General features: G+C 35.0%; 1 protein-coding gene across 2 annotated transcripts in view; it reads left to right on the top strand.

Moving 5' to 3' along the window:
- GALNT13 (polypeptide N-acetylgalactosaminyltransferase 13) overlaps nt 1–19,003 on the top strand; it is a 417,254-nt gene that overhangs the window by 60,941 nt on the left and 337,310 nt on the right. The window lies entirely within an intron of this gene.

Here is a 19,003-nt window from a genome sequence, read left to right as displayed (position 1 = left end):
GTTTCATTGAGGAGTGGAGTGAATTTCAAAGAAACATAGAGATATGTGTAAATGGGGATTCATTAAGCGACATCATAGACATTTATTTCTTGCAATTATTTTACATAATTTTCTCTATGCCTTTGGTTGACTTCTAGATCTATAAAGATATTTTTGCAATATTTCTAGTAAATGAATGCTTGTGAAGCATTTAATGTGCTTGAAACTAGTTTTATTTTCATTGAATGAAACATTTTTTCCCTTGTAATCTAGTTTACATTCTTTTTCTGCTTAGCAGAAGTTTTCCTCTTAAATACGACGAAAGGTAAACTTTGAGTCCTACTTGAAATGTTTGTACCTTTAGGAAGAGTGAATATAAATTCCTGACTTGAGATTTTCATTTATTTAATGAATGTAATCTGGTTTTAGTTACAGATGTTTTTGAAGTTATTTATTAATCAAAATATGCTAATAAACAGAATTTCATTGGTATTATCTGGCTGTATGAGGTGTAGGAAAACACAGAAGAGCATTTACAAAAACTTATTTTTGTTAAAAGAGTATCGAGGACATCTTGAGCTTGCTTGAGATTGCAATAATGTTCTTGCTCAGTTGGAGATATTTTCATTATCTTCCTCTTTCCAAAATGAGTTTAACTTTCTCACTGTAGTTTTTAACTACTTCAAAGATCTGAGAAAAAGTACTTTGGAAGTGACTGAGCCTAGACCCATTTGAGTATTTTAATGCATCTTTTTATACCTTTATACTAGAGCTATTCAAAGAGGAGAACATTATGAGTCTATCAGATTTTGATAAATGAACATAGGGATTGATTTGCTGGTCTTTGGTTAAAATCCCAGAATAAATCAGGCTTCTCTGCTTGTTTGAATCAGTTGAGTTACTGCTTGGCTGAAAGTAGAAATGTGTTTTGATGGATTACATCAGTTTGGAATGATCACTTTGTCATTTGTTGAGTGGAGACATCTAGATTGGTCACAGAAAATGTTATAATCTGATTCAGCAAAATTATGACAGCCTTTTTTACAAGTACCAAAAAAGTACAGTTTTGCTGATTTAAGTTCTTAATGCTCAATCTTAAATCTGAAAGTGTGAAATATAACGATGTAAGGCAAAAATACTGATCTGTTCTTTTAATTACATTGTAAAATTAAGTTATATTCTCTTTATTTTTAAGACTTCTTTAATTGTACGTTATGTTTGTCTTGAATAAATGTAAAATACACTTCAAGGGTTTAGTTACATTTTCTAGTTTTAGTTATTATTTCAGAATGATACTTAATTTAGGAATTTGTGCCATGTGTTTAAAATGTATTTTATTCAAGGCAAATGATGCTGTGCAAAGTTCCATTAACTGAAATTTTCATATTCAAAATATGTTAAAACAGGCCTTTTGACTTTAAAAAGGTTCATCTTTTAGGACCTATGTGTCTCTATAATTAAAACAAAAGGTTTGGACAAGGTGGTTTCTAAGATCCCTTCTAGTTCTACATTAAAAAATTTTTTAAGTAGCTAATACTAGCATATACTCTGAATTAATTTTTGAGAAATGTTCATTTATTTATTGATCACATTAGCAATTATTTCAGTGCCTATGAAGTCAACATGTTTTATATTTAAACTTACACAATTATGTTTCAATTGTATCTCATTTTTTTTTTAAAAAAGAACATAGTCCAGTTATGGGCAAAGGAAAAAAAATCCTAAACAAAAGCATAAGGACATCTGAGCTCACAGGTGATGTAACAATATTACCACAAGGTTAAAAGCTCAAGCTTTGTTGAGCAACCTCCCCACTGAACTGGTTATGTGATTTTTGGCAAATTCCTTAATAAAATCATAGTATTCTCACTTGAAATGAGAACCTTAGAGGCAATAAATTTTGCTTCACAGGATTGCCTTGAGAATTAATGACATGATACGCATAAACCCCTCAGTGGAGTATTGGGTCACAGTAATTTTTGTTTCAGTCTCTGCTAAATGTTGAGAAGGAGACTGAAAGGCCTGAATGAGGCTCCACCAGGCTTTGCTGTCCAGTGAAAATAGAGTCCATAGCAGGGGACCAGTTATTCTCAGGGAGATCCCAAAGGAGGGAGTAACTCTTTTAAAATCATTTGTTGAATGCTCAATACGTGGTGAGACCTGGAGATATAAGGGAACTGAGCTATATTGTCTTGAAGCTTATAGTCAATAACAAAGTAAACATTTTTCTCCCTTTCTTTGTGTCTGTCTGTAAAAAAGTAATTTAGAAATGATGATGTATAATGAGAACATAGTGGGTATAATGAGAATTAGTAGGAGGAGGAAGGATGCTCTGAGTAGAGGAAAATAGATCTAGGGTATTAGATAACATTTCACAGAGCTTGTGGCAATTTAAGGTCTAAAACATTAAAGTAGGAAATAACAGTTAAAGAAGAAAATACTAAAATTTTTATGAAATGATAAAGGTTACTGAATATCCAAGATACTTCTTAAGGAGAAAGATACAGGAGTCTTATAAAATGAGAGTGATTAAGACTTTAGTGTTGGACAAAGGGACACAAAGTGTAGGCAGATAGCCCCGTGGAGCAGAATAGAGACCCTAGAAGTAAGCTCACAGGTGTTCGGAACATTCAGCATATGACAGAGGAAGCACTGCACACCAATGGGGGGGAAAAGGGCTGTTCAATAAGTGGAGCTGACAATAAAGTGGTAATCCATGTGGAAAACAGATGAAATTGAATGTCGACTTCATGCCACAAACCAAGATAAACTTTGGATGTATTAATGTCAAAACAAAACTAAAACTTTTAGCAGAAAAAAATTGGACATCTACAAGACCTTGAATTAATAAAACTTTTGAAACACTACACAAAACATTTGACCATAAAAAAAATACCGATAAATTTGACTATATTAAAATTGAGAAAGTTGGTTCATTTAAATATAACTTAAAGTAAAAAGAGAAGTTACAAATTGTAGATGTTCAGTGAACATGCAACTGAGAGATTATTGTCAAATAGTGCATGTGTGTAGATCCCATTATTAATAAAATAAGCCCAAGTAGTCCAATAGGAGAAAAATGAACAGACATGAATAGACACTTCTTAAGAAAGGGAACACATATAGCAAAAAAACTTATGAAGAAATATTGAATATCAATTTTGATCAGGGAAATACAGATCAAGGCTATAATTACATACTGATATCCATTCAGCTAGTAAAAATTAAAAAGGCTGATCATATCAACTGTTAGAAATGATGCATCTCCATATTTTTATTATAACTTTAGATAGCAATTTGCCATTACCTTTGAAATCTGAACATTTGTGTATGAACCATCACTCATAGTCATATATTCAAGAAAATTTCTTCCACATACACAAATATTTCGTAGTACTACTGTTCATAAAATGAAAAAATGAAAATAATCTATATGCCCATCCATAGAAAAGCTGATGAATGAACAGTGGAATATCAATATATGGGATTAGTATATAGTAGTCAAAATGAATGAACTGCAGTGACTCACACCAATATGAATGAATTTGGTGATACAATATTAAGTATAAAATTTATGTCCTTGAAAGATGATATAAGCATGACATAGTTTGAAAAACTAAAATCAACTAAAATTTGCAAATGTATGTATTAGGGATATATCTAGATGCAACAAGATTTTATATAAATCAAGTGAGGCTAATTATGAATATGGGATTTAGGATGTTGACTCTTGTATCAGGGAGACAGGAGCATGGAGTGAGGGTGAACATTTTGGCTGAATGTGGGTCATTATGAGGGTTCTAGATTTGTTTTGGATGTGAGTTTGATGTGTTTATTATATCATAGAGATGACTACATTAATGAATAAGAGCCACAGAAAGGATTTAAAAATTGAGAAGCCACTGAATGGGTTTAAAAGGCAGAGCAGACATGATCACGTTTGTGCTGTGGAAAGATCACTATGGATTTAAGTAGGAGAATGGACTGGAGAAGAGCCAGGTTCCACAAATTCTGTTCAGGAAGCGACGCCTGCTTAGAGCAGAGTAGTCGCAGCGAGGTATGAAAGAAGTAGGTAAAATGAAGTATTGAGATATGGGAGCAAGAGAGCTGGGTGCTTGACTGGCTCTGATGGGTGGGGAGGTGGAAGTGTCAAGGACAAGTCTTGAGTTTCTTACAGGGATTTATTTGATTCAATTTCCTGAAAGAAGAGAATGTAGGAGGAGATGATTTGAGGGTGGATGTTGAGTTTATTTTAGACATGTTGAGTTTGAGATACCTGTTAAGTAACTGAATGGAATTATTTCATAGGAAGTTGGCTATGTTATTAAACTCTAAATATCAAACATAAAAACCATAACTTCTATGTACTTTTTTTCCATAAAATGGATTATATTCTTTATTAAATGTAGTATATGAAATATAATTCTTTGCTACTGAGACAGTGTTATCATTTTCTACATCAATTATTGAGTAATGCTGTGAAACAAAGATTATTTCAAAGACTTTATGGTATGGAGCATGTAGACTTGTTTCAATGTTAGATAGTGACCCATGACTCCTTTTCTTTTTTTAAAGAGTGCTTTTTGGTAACATAAGTACTAGTTAGAGGAGCATGTTAACTCTTTTTGACAATCTGGGGCCTCCTGGAACTAAAACTCACTGGAGGATATTTCTAACTCTTAATTAGTGTGGAATACTAAGTGGCTCCACTCCCAAATTAGAAGAGTTAGAATAGATATTTGAGTGAATAGGTATATAAAAGGCCAGTGCCGTTTTGGTGCACTTACAACACGGGGAATTTGAGGTTGTTTGGCAGGTTTGCATAAGCACTGTGCAATATCATGTCTACTCCTGGCTCCCTCACTAAGGCCCTGTGTCCTCAGACAAGTTAACTAACCTCTCTGGGCCTCAGTTGCCATCTTTATAATGAAATGATTATGAGTCGTGGTGTGAAAAAACTTATGCTATTCTCCAAATGAAGGATTATATGTTTATAGCTATTGTTTTTCAATAGGACTATGCAAAGTGAGATCTTTAGTATCAACTTTTGGTTAGTCTATAGATACTGTGTAATGTGGCATGAGGATAGCTGGTATGGAGGTGACGTGACGGGAAGGGGTCTGCTTAGAAACCGCAGAAGGGCCTTCTCATCACCACAGAGGACAGGAGGACTATAAAGTTATCATATTTAAGAAGGGAAGGAACCTACTTTCCTCTACCTGATCCTGAATCTTGAACATATTATACAGACATAGGAAATGAAAGGAAATTCTCTTGCCAAAAAAAAAAAGGGAAAATAAGAAATTGTTGCTTATATGTAAATGAACATAAGTGCATTAGCCAATAATATTAACAATAAGTTATTAACTACTCTAATAATTTGCAAATGTTAACTCAATTAATTTCCACATGCCCCTTGAAACAAATCTGTGAAGTAGGAATTCTTCTTCCTCTTTTACATTTGAGGAAACTGTGGCAGAATTAATGAATGCAAAGACAACTTGGTATTTCTCCTTTAGGCACACACACAAATACTTCTAACACCAGACACGTGGGTTTTTCCCACACCAAGCAATTCTCTGAGACATCAGCTGGGTGTCCTACAATCCCGACACCGTCTACCTGAGTTAGCGTCAGATCCCACAAGTTAAGGCCTCAGTCCCAGAAGACTGCCCTCACTTCAGTCACCAATTGCAAGTACCAGGTTGTCACCTGTACTTCTGACCAACCTCTTATAAATCTTGGTTTCCATGACCTTCTCTTTGGGCTTGATAATCTGCTGGAATATCTCACAGAACTCAGGGAAATGCTATTTACATTTCTGAGTTTATTATAAAGGATATAGTAAGAATATGAATGAACAGCCGAATGAAGCAATACATAGGATGAGGTCCAGAAGGGTCCTAAGTGCAGGAGCTTCTGTCCCCAAGGAGCTAGGGTATGCCACCCTCTTATTATGCAGAAACATTCACCAACTCAGAAGCTCTCTGAACCCCATACTTTTGGAATTTTTATGGAGGCTTCATCACACAGATATGATCAATCATTAATTCAATTCCCAGCCCCTCTCCTCTTCTTAGAATTGGGGGATGTTTCTGCATAAGCTTGAAAGTTCCAAGCTTCTCATCACTGCTTGGTCTTTCTGGTGACCAACTCCATTCAGGAGTCACCCAGGAGCTCACTAAGAGTTGCCTCATTCTTACAAAATGTACTCCTGTCACACAGGAAATTCCAAGGGATTTAGGAACCAAGGTCAAAGACAAAATGTTAGAACAAAAGATGCTCTGGGTGCTCTTATCACTTGGGAAATTACAAGGGTTAGAGCAGCTCTGTGCTAGGAACCTGAGTAGAAACCAATATAGGTATCTTCTGTTATTTCCCAGTGAGGTTAAGGAGTTGGTCATCAGTAAGTGCCAGTTTGCACTGGAACTTAAGTTCCATGCTTTCATTGAGATACCAGTCTGGAGTACAAATTCTGAAAACTTGAATTAAGTACTTTGTCTTCACTCTCAGAGACACCTAGGCTCTTCCAGATCTGTCTGGTTAGCAGGATGTAGCAACTCCAGCTAGGAAAGTATTTCCTAGGGTTCATACCTTTTATAAAACAGCATTAACTTATCTGACATTTAAAGGTTCTATAAAGTTACTCTTATCCACTGTGTCCCTCAAGACTCTCCCACCGCTGCTCTTAATAAAGAAAGTCAAGAATGAGGGTGGAATTGTTTACTGGTAATCTGCATCGATACCTCCGTGTTTCTCTTGGTCCTGTCTGGAAACCTAACTGGTTGCTTCTCATAAATCTAGGGACACGGCCTAGTGCTCTTGGATTTTTGACAGTGGGCTATTGTATCAGCCCTTTCTTTTCTTTCTTTCTAAATGATTTCCTGATAACATTAACACCTAGCAATGTACTCATTTATTAAACAGTAAATGTTTGTTGATTTTGTTTGATTAATCTTTGGTGCTTCAGGGGAAAATTCCAGCCCAGAAGTGTGACAGGAAACTGCAAAACTGGAAACTGATGAATTAGGGTGTTAAAACTAATGCCAGTTTTTTTCTTTTTTTAAAATATATGGCTTCACCTTTCGGAGGCAGGTAGAAGAGTGTGATTGATTAAAATGTATTGTCAGTATTGGAATTACTCTGAATAAATTATGATGACTGCTGGAATTTTCAGATGATAATAATATTTACAGACATATAAAAATGGGACATATAGACACAGTGAAGTTGGATTAAGGGCTGATATTTCCCAGACAATTTCCAATAAAGTTTATAAATAGTGTTCAAATATTAATAGGCCTTTTAAAGTTTTGACCTTTGATATTTGCTTTGTTCTTTCATACTTTTGTTCATAATTTACTCTGATCCCTCTGCTGTTCTACACAGATATACCAATGTCAGAAATAAAACTATATTGTAGTAATGAACAGTTATTAGGTTTACTGTGGTAGGTGCTTTATATACATACTTTTTATTAATTCTCAAAGTAGCATGGAGGGCAGGTACTATTATTTTTGGGTACTATTATTGTTGTCTTTTACATATGAGAATCTGACACCTAGACAGGTCAATTAAATTCCTTAAGGTTACAAGCCTGGTAAGGGGAAACAAAGGACTCACAGCCTTTTTGGTCAGATTTTATGACCCAGACTTTGATCCACTGTGATTGTGTTATGCTGTGTCCCTGACTCAGGTGTGCCTAGACTCTTTAGGCAGAGTAATCATAAAATTTATATACTGTTTATCAGATATTTACACAAAGAGGGATATTTCTGGAGGACAAAGGAGGAAGTGGCCACTGACCTTGTAAAAAACAGGTCTTCTTATAACTTGGGAGAAAAATACTCTGTAAGCTCAACATCCTTTATTTCAGACTTCAGCAATTTTGCATTTATTGAGTCTCTACAGTATACTAATGAACTTAGGTTGTAATTTTTCTCAGCAGTTTCTTTTGGGGTTAAGCCTCTGAAGTCTTAGAAAGAATAGTTAAAAGTCATGAACAGTAGAAGCACTATTTTTTTCAGGACAATTGATGTAATTTTTAAAATGTATTCAATAAAAGTACTGGGGTAGGTACTGTGATATATACAGAGTTTAATCAAATAGAATATATGTCTTTAAGAATCATACAGTCTAGCGGAGACCTGACCTATACATATGGCATATACATAAATAACTACCTTACAAAATAGAAGGTGGTGGCTGCTATAAGAGAGCTACCAAATAGACTACTGTGAGAGGCTTTAAAGTATATAGATTATGTAGACATGTAAAAATTGGGAGGGAGTAAACATCAGAAGAAAGAGAAAGCTATTGCCTTTTCCAAAATAAGGATGTAAGTGTTCAGTGAATTGTTTGATTGGAGCAGAATGAGACATAAAGGGGATTTCCAGATTTTAGGTTGAAAGTTAGGATAAAGACAGTTTCAAAAGATTTTGAATGCTGGGGAAAGGAATTTTTAACTTTGTTCTCTAGGAAATGGGGAACCATTGAAGATTTCTGGAAAAGGAAAGATCTGTTGATCATCAGCTGAAGTTTGGAAGGAGAATACAATGCTGTTTAATTTATATGCAAACAATAGCATGAAGACATTTTTATCTTTGTTTAAATAAAGACTCAGACAGCAGAGTTTTATTCATTAATTAAAACCACTTGAATTAGGTGGTAACTAAGTGGAATACTAAATCATTTAAATCGATTCACTTGGCAAATTAATTGGTGGGGCAAGGAAGTTTTCCCTTCTGTAAGACTGAGTTTAGATATTGTTTTAAAAAGTAAGTGCTCAAAATTTTAATTAGTATTAAATAAGCTGAGACAATTCATGAACAGACATTTGAGTGCTTGATTTGTGTTAGAACTGAGGCTGGGAGGATAGAAGGATAAAGAAGACATGTTCCTATTTTCATGTTTCTTTTGTACTTTTCTTTTTTTTAAATATACCTTTATTGATTTCAGAGAAAGGAAAGGAGAGGGAGAGAGAGAGATAGAAACATCAATGATGAGAGAGTCATTGATCGAGCCCACAACCTGGGCATGTGCCCTGACCGGGAATCGAACCCCGATCGCCTGGATCCTAGGTCGATGTTCAACTGCTGAGCCACGCACGGCCAGGCTGTTTTCATGTTTCAAGGGGGGAAAGGAATTCAGAATTGTATGAATGAAATATCAGAGACAGAATATATGAAATAAGGAGAAAAAAATTCAGTAAGATCACATCTATCTTTTGATGGCAAGATCTAAGACTAGCATTGCTTGAGTAGAGAGTTAGGCATAAAACTATTTACCAAATAGCTTACTTATAAAATGGAGATTGACAAATTTCATCTCTAACGGCTGGAAATCGTCTGTATTGCAGGAGAGACACTTGGCTAAGACTGAATTTTTATCAATTTTGTCCACTTTTGTCCTCAACACCTAAAAGAGTGCCTGCCTCATATTGGGTGCTCAGTTAATAGTTGTTGAATAAATTAAGGATGAAATCATGATCAGCTTGGCACTTTTCAAATGTTCTCATGATTGTAGAGTATTCAGTTTAGATTGATAATTAAGAAACTTGAAATAACTCAATTATGTCAGAAATTTTTGTTGGTGTTATTGTTATTGAACATACACATAGTCCAAATTTTTTTCTTATATCCATTTTTTTGGCCCATATAATTTTATTTTAAGCCCAAATTGGCAAATTTATAGCCAAGGGAGTATCTTTTCTCCTCCAGAGTCAGCCTTGTGTTGCATTTATATACTGTCTGTGTGATGCAGAGGCATATAAGGTCACTGTATGTGGACATGCCATTGAAGAGAGCTCTTGACGGAGCGGGCATCTCATGTGGGATATGTGGAATGAATCAATATATAGAGGATGCAGAGGAACATTTATGAAAGTTAGGTTGAGGAATTTGAAAAGCATGTAGTATGTGGTATATTTAATTCATCTCTAGAATGAAGATAGAGAAAATGGAGATGATGGGAAGTGAATATAAGAAAGTAATACTGGAAAGTTTTAAAAATGAAAAATCAAAACGGAAGACTACCAATAATAAGGTGATGCCATTGTAGGACAGGGTCCATAGTTAGTTAATAAATGAGGCTTTGGGGATGATTGAGGATAATGGCTGGTTAAGAATTATTTTTAAATAAAATTTTTTGAGGTATAATAGAATACTCCAATTTAAATGTAAAGTTTGATGAGTTTTGACAAATGAATCCCAGTGTTCAACCTCACAATAATGACCCCCCAAAACGTTCCCTCATTCTGCTCTCCGGTCAGTTTCTCCTGTCTAGCCATAGACAGGCACTGATCTGGTTTTCATGACTATTGGCTAGTTTTGCCTATTACAGAAACTCTGATGAATGGAAATGTGCACTATGAACTCTTGTGAGTCTGGCTACTTTTGCTCACCATGAGGGTTTTGGGACTAATCCATGGTGTTGAATGTATCAGTGGTTCTGTTCCTGAGAGATATTCTATTTTATGTGCATATGACAAGTTGTTTATCCTTGTATAAAGCTGCTACATTCGTTCATAAGTTTTTGTGTGGATATATGTTTTCACAACTCTTGTGTAAATATCAGAGAGTGGTAGTGCTGAGTCATATGCTGAGTGTATTTAAATTTTGTAAGATGCTGCCAGTCTGTTTTCCCAAGATGTTAAACTATTTGCTATTCCCATCAGCAAAGTAGGAGAGATTGAATACATCATAATTTGTTTAAATGTTTCCCTCTGGCTTTTCAAAGGAAGGATACAAATTTTAAAATCTTTATTAATGCCTTACTCACAGCTGTTCTCATTATTTGCTTCCATGTAGTGTTTTCTCTCCTTCTTTCATCTGTGAGTTGTAATTCATTTCATTATTAATGTACCTATTGGGGGCATATCTAATTCTAATTATTATTTATCATATGAGATATGACCTGGATCTCAAATTCCTGGAGGTGAAAAATTGTTTTTGAAGAAATTGGCTCACTTGTAGGATTAGAAGGTTTATGTGCATTATTACCAATATCTTCACCATTCTTAGAGCTACCACTTATTGTCTACTATATGCAGAGACCTACACTCAAAGCACCATGTGCTATATCATTTAGTCTTCAGCCATCTCTATGGAGAAGTTAAGAGGGAATTTTCTTGGACTGAATTTTATGCACTCATTGTTTTGAATGATCTCTCTTTAATAAATACTACTCCAATTGTTTCTTTCCACTATTACTGCACCAAAAATGCTTTTATGGAGACCACTTATAGCCTCTGTCTTACTAAATACAGTGGCCAGTTCTCAAACTTATCTTACTTGACTATGGATAACATATGAAACAGTTAACCATTCCTACCTCCTTGTAATACTTTTGTTCCTTGTCTCAAAGGCTCTCACACTCCTGATTTTCTACCTCATTGGCTGCTCCTTCCCAATCTCTTTTGCAGGGCTCTCTTTTCACCTCACTTCTTAATGTTGATGTAGCCCAAAGAATGGGATTGGATTTATCTGTTCTTTATACTCACTCTTTTAGTGATCTCACCTAATCTTATCTCATTGCTTTACATGCCCTCTTATAATTTTACAATTTCCAAATTTATATATCCACCTGACACATTTTTCCTAATTTTTAGACATTTATGACCAAGGCTCGCTTGGTATACTCTTTTGATGTCTAAGAGACATCTCAAACTCACTGTGTTCAAAACCAAACTTTTAGCATTCCACCAAAAGCTTCCTTCCCCGCAGTCTTCTCCACCTCAGTTTTCAGCAGCTCCTCTATACCAGGTTTTTACACCGAAGATCTTAGTCATTGTTAACTTTTTCTCTTTCTCTCATATTTCATATGAGCAGATCCTATTTATTATTCCTTTAAAATATATCCAGATTTCAGACTTCTCACCAATACACTGGTCTCCCTGCTTCTACCCTTGCTCACCTATAATCCAGTCTCAACAGATCAAACTGAGTTTTTTAAAAATTCATGTCAAATCATGTCATTCCTCTGCTCAAACCATTTTGTTGGCTCCCTGTCACTCAGTCAAAATTAAAATCTTCAAATGGCCTAGCCAAGTTCTATACCACATGTGCTGAAGTTACCCCTAAGTTCAAATCTTGTTAATCTCCCCTGGTTCATGCCTCTACATTCATATGGACTGTTTTGCTGTTCTTGGAACATGCCAGGCATCCTTCCACTTCAGGGCCTTTGCACTTGGTTTTCTTTCGTCTGTAATGTTCTTTCTCTGGGTTTCTTTCTGTCTTATTTTCTTCCTCCCCTCTTTCAGGCATTTCCTCAAATATAAGTGACAGAGAGTGGCCTCCAGTAGTATTTGAAAATATGAATTGTTGCCCAGCTGCTGTGGCTCAGCGGTTGAGCATCAACCTAGGAGCCAGGAGATAGAGGTTCGATTCCCGGTCAGGGCACATGCCTGAGTTGCGGGCCTGATCCTCAGCAGGACCCGTGCAGAAGCAGCCGATGAATGACTTTCATCATTGATGTTTCTCTCTCTCTCTCACCCTCTCCCTTCCTCTCTCTGAAATCAATAAAAATATATTAAAAAAAATGAAAATATGAATTGTTCCTTACACTTCCTATGCTTTCTCTCTGCTTTGTTTTTCTCCACTGCACTTTTTACCACCTGACTTATTAAGTATTTTACTTGTTTAAATTGTTTTCTTCCTTTCTGCCTGAAAACAATGTCAGTCTAGTTAGTTTACTGCTGTATCTCTTGTGCCTAGAAGTGCCTTGCACATCAGATGTATGAAAGAGGGAAGAAATACTGAGTGATTACTTGCTTAATGCTATCATGGTGGATGGATTTATAGAGCAAGAATCCAACTTTTATTTTTAAAATAATTTACCACTGGAGAGAATCATCTCAAGACTGTAACTAGAAATCTATACAGAACATAAACAGTGGATAAACATGATCAATATATAACAAAAGCATGAAGTTTTCAAATATAGGTTTTCCAACAGCTGAAAGCATCAGTGATTTTTTCTCTTTTTCACATAATTTTATAATATTAATAAGAATGTGTGTGTTATTTTATATGCCAATATTTTTCATATTTGATACAAATTGGTAGACTATTTCATAACCACTGTAATGAGTTGAAAGTGTCTGAAAAAAATTCATGTCCGTCTGGAACTTCAGAGTGTGAGCTTATTTGGAAATAGGATCCTTGCAAATGTAATCAGTTAAGGTGAGATCATACTGAATTAGGGTGGACCTTAAATGCTATGACTGGTGTTTTTATAACAGAGGAGTAGACAGAGGAAGACTCACAGGAAGAAGACTTTGTGAGAGTGGAGGCTCCGGTTGGAGATATGCTGCCACAATGCCTTCCAGAAGCTGCAAGAGACCAGTTTCTTCCCTAGAGCCTTTGAAGGGATCATGGTCCTGCTGAACTGATACTGGGCTTCTGGACTCCAGAACTTTGAGAGAACAAATTTCTGTTGTTTTAAGCCTCTACATTTGTGGTAGTTTGTTATGGTAGCCTTAGGACACAGATATAAACACAGTCATTAAAATTTTTTTAATGATGCATGGTCATAGCAGTATAGGAAGAGTGAAGACATAGCTTGTCTCAAATCACAAAGTAATTCAGTCAGGATACTGAAGGTGATAAGTCTCTCTGTGGTTCAAAGTGCTTCTCCAACTTTCTAACTTTAATATCAGGATAGAAACTTAAAAAAGTATATAGTTCTATGAAGATATAAATACATATTTTAGAAAGTAACCTGTACTAGAAAAAACTTTAGAAATATTGAGAATGTATAAACGTTTACCTACTTACATAAGCAGGCTGCTGCAATGATTGTTATTTTTCATAATTTCACGTTCTTGCTTCTTGTGACAAAAGGAGTTACAAATAAATTGAAAGCTATGCTGTAATATATTTTTTATAACTTTATAGTAGTTACACACAGTAAAATTTACTAGTATGGATCAGTCAGGATAGAATTCATATTATATGACACTTTAGATTTGGTACCTATATGACAAAGAGCAAATGGAAAGAATGATGTAAAAATAGTTATAGAGTTGGTAACAATCTTAGAAATAATCTAGTGTATTTTTAAGTTTTTAAAATTCTCAATGATATGAATACATTTTTCAAATAAAATCTTACATAAATAGAATTTATCAACCCCTAAAATATAGAACTCTCCTGTGTAATGGACAGATTAGTGGTCCAAAGCCTATATATTTTTTTCTAATGAAGAACTGGAGATCTAAGGAGAGTGTATCAGTTATCAAGGTTAGACAAATAGTAGAGGCCAAACTAGACCTGCCCAGAGCCTTGAGGATTCTGACCTAGTGCCCTATTTAAAAATGATAGTGAGTGTGAAAGGCCCTGTACAATTTGCAACCCTGCATTTGGCCTCATGAGTTCTATAATGGATCTTCCTGAAATGTATCACTATCATGTTTGCAACACCCAGTGTCATTAAAAGTTACCCCAAATCCATTGAAATACTATTTTTGATGTACTTTGGTATAAGATATTTTATAGTAACATTTTTTGTCATATAGGTACCAATTCTAAAATAAAATTTATAAAATTTTATTTTAAGTTACTAGTCATTTACTAAAGATTTGTGTAATTCCAAGCTTAAAATACCCTTTCTCCTCTCAATTAACATTGTACCATTATAATCTCTTTATTTTTAGGCTACTTATGTTCAGGTTTTGTTGTTATTGTTCTTACTAAGGGCACTGTGTATTCAGGACTTAATATTCATCTGAGCCCTGGCTTGTTTGGCTCAGTGGTGAGAGCGTTGGCACACACACTGAAGGGTCACAGGTTCAATTCCCAGTCAAGGACACATACCTGGGTTGCAAGTTCAATCCCCCCCCCCCCCCCCCGCTTAGTCAGGGCACATGAGGGAGGCAGCGAATCTATGTGTCTCACATCGATGTTTCTCCTCCTCCCCTATTCCCTAGCTTCCTCCCTTCCATTCTCTCTGAAAATCAATGGAAAAAATATCTTCAGGTGAAGATTAACAAAAAAACCATCATCTACCAGAGTGTCTTTCATAAATCAGGTACAGAACCAACATTTGGTGACTGAATACATTTAATCGAGTTTGGATGTTCTTTCCTACTTTCACTTTATAGTGGCTTTTTGAAGATCTTTATCTTGTCTATGCTATTCATGTGCCCACCAAGTGGAATGAAAAGAGCATGACCATGTATAGACAATCTTGTCATATGAATTGACACCAAATGTCTGTTAGAGTCTTTTGATGACTGTTATGAGCATTGCATGCCCTCAATAAATATTTGTTGAGTGAACATTTGTAATAGGTCTGCATCTCAAAGCTGAAGAACAATTTGTTACCAATGATTTATAGACTTTACTTTGACTAGTTCCTGAAATTATCTTGACATTGGGCTTTTTCCTTTGAACTGTCTTGCTGCCTTGATGTTCCCCTTCCAATCTGTTCTCAACACCAATGACAGATAAATCTTCCTGAAATACTACTTTGATGATGTTATTTGTCTGCCCAGTGTCCTTCAGTAACTCCCAACTAACAGCAGCTCGGAGTCATAACTCCTTCGCTCTGGCACGAGAGGCTGCCTACAATCTGAACACAGCACACATTTCCACACTTAACTTTAAATGCATGTGTGGTGGATCCTACCTCTGCTCTAGTGTGAGACAGATCTACATTTTAATTCAAGTTTGTCATTTTCTAAAGATGTGACCTTTGAAAATTCATGTACCACTAAAAGCCTTAGTTTCTTCATATTGAAAATAAGAATAATGACCACATCCACTTTTATTCCTTCCTTAAATAAATATCTGTTGAGTGCCGTCTGTATAGAGGCACTTCTTTAGGTACTGGGACACATCAATAAACACAGTAGACAAAATTATTGTGGAGCTCACATGCTAGTTGGGAGGATAGACAATAAAGGGAATAAATGCATAAATACCCTATAGACTATGTTAGAAGGTATATGTGCTATGAAAAAAAATGTGGGTAAGAAGTATGAAGAAGTAGCAGTGAAGAGGAACATTGTAAATGACTTGAAACAACCATTCTTCTTGCCTTGCTCTCCAGAAATCATAGAGCTTCAAGAAGAATTCAGATTTTAGAGATGCAGCTGATGCAAGCTTTCTGTTACTTATGCAAGAAAAAACAGTTGGTTTTGACAGTTTAATCTTCTTAAGTCTTTGTAATTTAAAATAGTCTAGATAAATGAAAGTGAATATTATTTTTCTTATTTGATGAGTGAGAAACTTTCAGACTTCTTTATTAGTATGTTATACAGAGTGGGGCAAAAGTAGGTTTACAGTTGTGAGTACACCAAAAAGTTTATTCTTGTATTATTTATTAATTATGTTATTATTTTTCATATGAACAACTGTAAACCTACTCCCCCCCCCTTATATAGGTATCACAATTAGAAAGAATAGAAAATATTTATATCATTTTCTGCTTTGCATATGACTCTCTGTTGTTTTCTTTATGCTTGTGTATAAATACACAAATTAGGTAGGAAAAAAAGAGAATTTGAGCAAAGTATTCTGAATCTTAATTTAAGGCATTATGCATCTTGATGACATTATTGGTTTTCCCTTGATTATAACCTTCTCGTACAGCCCCTTGATAGGCTAAAACCCAGATTCTTACTGTGCCTTCAAGTCTGTGGATCATTGGTTCTTCACCCTGGATGCTCAGCAGATTCACTGGGGAGTCAGAGGGCCAGGGGGGCGGGGGGCTTGAAAGCAAATGCTTCTGTTTGAACAACAGGCTCTCCTCCCTCTACTGATACAGTTGCTTCTGGTAGGTCCTGGGCAGTGGTGCTTTGTAAAATTCCTCAGTGATTTAATGTGCAACCTGGCCTGACAATCATTGATTTATGTGATCTTGCTCCCACCTCTTTTTCCAACCTCATCTCCTCCCATTCTTTCCATAATTTACCTTTCTCTATACACAGGCTTATTTTTCACTTCCCCAGATTGAATGTTAATGCTCATCTCAGGGTCTTTGCATTTTCTATTTTGCTCAAAATACTTTGCCCCAGATTTATTCATTTGACATTTCAGCAAATATTTATTGATCACCTCCTCTCCTTACTGTGGATAAAACTACAAAAAACCCCCCATAAAAAACCTTTTGCCTGGCTGCCTCTTTTTCATCATTAAAAAATACATTTTAAATATCAGATTCTGCTTCCCCTTACCCAATTTTAATTTCACACCCCTTATCATTATATTTCTGGATTTGTTTTATCTATTTATGTGTTAATGTGTTTCCCACCTCTATAACATGTTCTATGAAGATGACAATTTTATGTTTCATTCAATATTTTATCTTTGCTGCCTAGCTATATTCTATAGTATTGGAATAAACTATATTCTGTAGTATTGGAATATAATATTGATTATTAATAATAATTAATTGGTCAACTGTATAATGTAACTAAACATGGGCTCTATAGTTCCTAACCAGAACCTTATTTACTATGAAGCTATTGAAACATAAGCTTTAGGGTCCTGAATGATTATGAACTATTTTCAGTTCTTGTATTCTTTATAAAAAAGTCCTCTAAAATTAATAAGTTTTAAGCCTCATAAAACCTGGATGTCTCTTGTACCTAAACTAATTTTTTTCTAAGCTATTTAGGTATTAATTTATTAGAATAGTATTTGCATTACTATAATTAAAATTACTTCAGTAAAATAATTCTGTTCTAAAGAACAGGCTGCATTGGAATCATATGAGTATACTGAATAAAACATTTGAAACCAATAATAAATGTTTGAGGTAATAGCTCATTTTGAAAAACAACAGTTGTTCATTTTTGCTCTTATTGTAGAAATGGATTTTTCTGTTAATCTGCTGTGTTGGGCTATTTAAAATAAGCTACATAGTAAATATATTTAATTCCATACTATTAAGTAATTAATTGCTGCAGAGCATTTGATGTTTGCATATTTTTTAGAACTTTTTTTGGTAAAAAATTAATAACATGGAAATACATGAATTGGCAATCTTCAATGCTTGATTTAAAGTGGTGTAAAATTAGACTTTAAAAATTTATTGATGTTGCTCAGCTAGGCGTGGCTCAGTGGTTGAGCATCGACTTAGGATCCAGGAGATCCCGGTTCGATTCCTGGTCAGGCCACATGCCCGGGTTGCGGGCCCAATCCCTGGCAGGGGGCGTGCAGGAGGCAGCCGGTCAGTAACGACTCGCTCATCATTGATGTTTCTCTCTCTCCCTCTCCTTTCTTCTCTCTGAAATCAATAAAGATATATATTTAAAAATAATAATAATTTATTGATGTGAATGTATATTTGATATAAAATAAAACTTTAGTTAGAATAAAGTATTGAAATAATTTTATCTAAAGAATTTTTCTAATGGCATAAATCCCTCTTTCTCTAAGAATGAAGGGAATGGCAGCCCTAACTAAACTGATAAATCATTTATCTTTAAGTTCTTTTAAACATTGTACTTGTCAAGTTGCAGGAATACATTTTTCTTTGAGAAAGCCTTGAAAGCGAGTGCTGTACTTGCAATAAAATCTTAGAGTAGTAAGCAGTTACTCAAGCCCTCTATGATTCGATTTAAATATTTCTTTCCATCTGTTGTTTCTTCAGGGAAAGAGTGCTACCGATTATTCTTCAAAATAAGCATGGTTCTTTCCTGCCTTGCAGATTCGCTCATGCTATTTATATGTGGAAACTCATCTTTCTACTGAAAGTGTGGTCCTTCAACCCATAACCTTGGCATTTTAGAAAAATGAAGAATTTTAGGTCCCTCCCAAATCAGCTGAATCAGAATCGTATATTAACAAGATTTCCAAGTTATTCATATTATTCATGGGCACATTCAAATTGTAGAAGTAATGTCCAGTTTTTGAACTTGTAACTTCTTTTCATGGTTGCACTCATATCCTTCCTTTTGAAGCCTCCTGCGAATACTCTAGAGAAATAAGATGTCTTCAACCTGTGAATTGTATTTTAAAAAAAATAGTACCTTTAATTACTGTGATTTGTATACAGGCTTCCTCCCTGAACATACTAT

Source organism: Miniopterus natalensis, chromosome 8, assembly GCF_054644295.1.
Source record: "Miniopterus natalensis isolate mMinNat1 chromosome 8, mMinNat1.hap1, whole genome shotgun sequence".
NCBI lineage: Eukaryota > Metazoa > Chordata > Mammalia > Chiroptera > Miniopteridae > Miniopterus > Miniopterus natalensis.
Note: the sequence above shows the minus strand (reverse complement) of the source record. Positions and strands in the feature narration are given on the sequence as shown.